Source organism: Aplidium turbinatum, chromosome 3, assembly GCF_918807975.1.
Source record: "Aplidium turbinatum chromosome 3, kaAplTurb1.1, whole genome shotgun sequence".
Classification (NCBI taxonomy): Eukaryota; Metazoa; Chordata; class Ascidiacea; order Aplousobranchia; family Polyclinidae; genus Aplidium; species Aplidium turbinatum.
The window spans coordinates 5001-7500 of record NC_137474.1 but is presented as its reverse complement, the minus strand read 5'-3'; the positions used below and the strand labels follow the sequence as shown (position 1 = coordinate 7500).

Genomic DNA, 2500 nt, shown 5'->3' with positions numbered 1-2500 from the left:
GAGGGAGCCCGAGAAACGGCTACCACTTCCAAGGAAGGCAGCAGGCGCGCAAATTACCCATTCCCGACGCGGGGAGGTAGTGACGAAAAATAACGATGCGGGACTCTGAACGAGCGCCCGCAATCGGAATGAGCACATCGCAAAGCAGTGCGGACGCTCGGCGCGTCGTCGCTCGCCGGCGGCGCCCGGGCGCGCGAGTATCGATTGGAGGGCAAGTCTGGTGCCAGCAGCCGCGGTAATTCCAGCTCCAAAAGTGTACGCTTAAGTTGTTGCGGTTAAAAAGCTCGTAGTTGGAATTGGCGCCGGCGTCGCCCGGCCGTCCGACCTCGCGGTCGCGCACGGCCGGCCGCCGCGCTTTCGGCCGCCGGGCCGCGCTTTCCTTGACCGGACGGCGCGCGCGCCCGGCGCCGGTTTTACTTTGAAAAAATTAGAGTGTTCAAAGCAGGCCCGCACGCGGCCCGGATAACGACGCACGGAATAGCGGAAGAGGGCCCCTCCCTCGACCGCCGGCAAACGACGAGACGAGAGGCAATGATCGAGAGGGACGGACGGGGGCATTCGTACCGCGCCGTTAGAGGTGAAATTCTTGGATCGGCGCGAGACGGACCGAGGCGAAGGCGTCTGCCGAGGACGTTTTCCTTAATCAAGAGCGAAAGTCGGAGGTTCGAAGACGATCAGATACCGTCCTAGTTCCGACCGTAAACGATGCCGGCCCCGGGCCGCCGCCTGCCTGCAGCTTCGAGTCGAGGCGGCGGCGGACCGGTCGAGGGAAACCAGAGCTTCTGGGTTCCGGGGGAAGTATGGTCGCAAAGCTGAAACTTAAAGGAATTGACGGAAGGGCACCACCAGGAGTGGAGCCTGCGGCTTAATTTGACTCAACACGGGGAAACTCACCCGGCCCGGACACGGCGAGGATTGACAGATCGAGAGCTCTTTCTCGATTCCGTGGGTGGTGGTGCATGGCCGTTCTTAGTTGGTGGATCGATTTGTCTGGTTAATTCCGATAACGAACGAGACTCTGACCTGCTAAATACCCGGCCGCTCGCTGACCGGCGACGCCCTTCACGGGGCGCCGCCACGAAGGAGCGTCTGCCGGCGTTCTTAGAGGGACAGGCGGCGTTCAGCCGCACGAGATTGAGCAATAACAGGTCTGTGATGCCCTTAGATGTTCGGGGCCGCACGCGCGCTACACTGGTCGGATCAGCCGGAGCCTCTTCGCTCGAGATCCCGGCTCGAAAGGGCCGGGAAATCCGGCAACCCCGACCGTGCTCGGGATAGGGAATTGCAATTGTTTCCCTCGAACGAGGAATTCCCAGTAGGCGCGAGTCATCAGCTCGCGTCGATTACGTCCCTGCCCTTTGTACACACCGCCCGTCGCTACTACCGATCGAGCGTTTTAGTGAGGTCCTCGCATCGGCTTGGCGCCGGCCTTCGCGGGTCGGCGGCTCGTCGAGAAGACGATCGAACTTGATCGCTTAGAGGAAGTAAAAGTCGTAACAAGGTTTCCGTAGGTGAACCTGCGGAAGGATCATTACCTGAACCTCTTCGAAGGAACGTTTTGAGCCTCGGTCGGCCCGTCCCGGAGACGGCGCAGGCCCGGCGAGCACCGGAGCGACAAAAGCGCGGATCGAGTGCCCCGGAACGGGGCTCGAAGCGTCGGGGGCCGACCGCTCGACCGGCGACGTCCAAGCTACGAAACGAGCGACCGGAAAAAGAAAGCAGAGCTATCGCTCCTGGCGGTGGATCACTCGGCTCGCGAGTCGATGAAGGACGCAGCCAGCTGCGAGAATTGATGTGAATTGCAGAACACATTGAGCGTCGACGATCCGAACGCGAATTGCGGCCTCGGGTTAATCCCTTGACCGCGCCCGCCTCAGGGTCTCACCGAACGAACGTGCCCAGCAGTAGACGCCCTGGTGCGGGTCGGCGACCGAACGCCGCCGTCCCGTCAAAGCGAGGCCGAGCGCGCGCTGCCGCGGCGCCGATCACGGACGAGAAAGCGCGAAGCGGCGCCGCTCGGCCAGGAAAAAGGAAAGAAACGCGACCTGAGGTCGGACGAGAGCACCCGCCGAATTTAAGCATATTACTAAGCGGAGGAAAAGAAACTAACGAGGATTCCCTCAGTAACGGCGAGTGAAGCGGGACCGTCGAGCCCAGCGCCGAATCTGGCCGCTTTCGGAGCGGTCCGACCTGTGGCGTACAGACCCGGGCGCGCGGGCGAGCGCCGGCCGGCCCGAGTCCCCCTGATCGAGGCCGTCGCCCGCGGAGGGTGTCAGGCCCGTGGCGGTCGGACGGCGCGCGCCCACGCCCGAGCGGTCTCGGAGTCGGGTTGTTTGGGAATGCAGCCCGAAGCGGGTGGTAGACTCCATCTAAGGCTGAATACGGTCGCGAGACCGACAGCGAACAAGTACCGCGAGGGAAAGTTGAAAAGCACTCTGAAGAGAGAGTTAAACAGTACGTGAAACCGTCCGGAGGCAAACGCGCGGGCCCTGCGAGGCCG

At 62.6% G+C, this 2500-nt stretch overlaps 2 non-coding genes and 1 pseudogene across 2 annotated transcripts in view; all 3 read left to right on the top strand.

Moving 5' to 3' along the window:
* LOC145767691 (small subunit ribosomal RNA) overlaps window positions 1–1534 on the top strand; it is a 1959-nt pseudogene extending 425 nt beyond the window's left edge.
* A 194-nt stretch (window positions 1535–1728) lies between these two features.
* Window positions 1729–1882, top strand: LOC145767730 (5.8S ribosomal RNA). Its single transcript, XR_014288881.1, has one exon. It is a non-coding gene; the product is annotated as a 5.8S ribosomal RNA (ribosomal RNA).
* Window positions 1883–2041: 159 nt separating this feature from the next.
* LOC145767706 (large subunit ribosomal RNA) overlaps window positions 2042–2500 on the top strand; it is a 3731-nt gene continuing 3272 nt past the window's right edge. Inside the window, exon 1 of the ribosomal RNA XR_014288860.1 lies at window positions 2042–2500. This exon is cut by the window's right edge and continues 3272 nt beyond it. This is a non-coding gene — a ribosomal RNA (large subunit ribosomal RNA).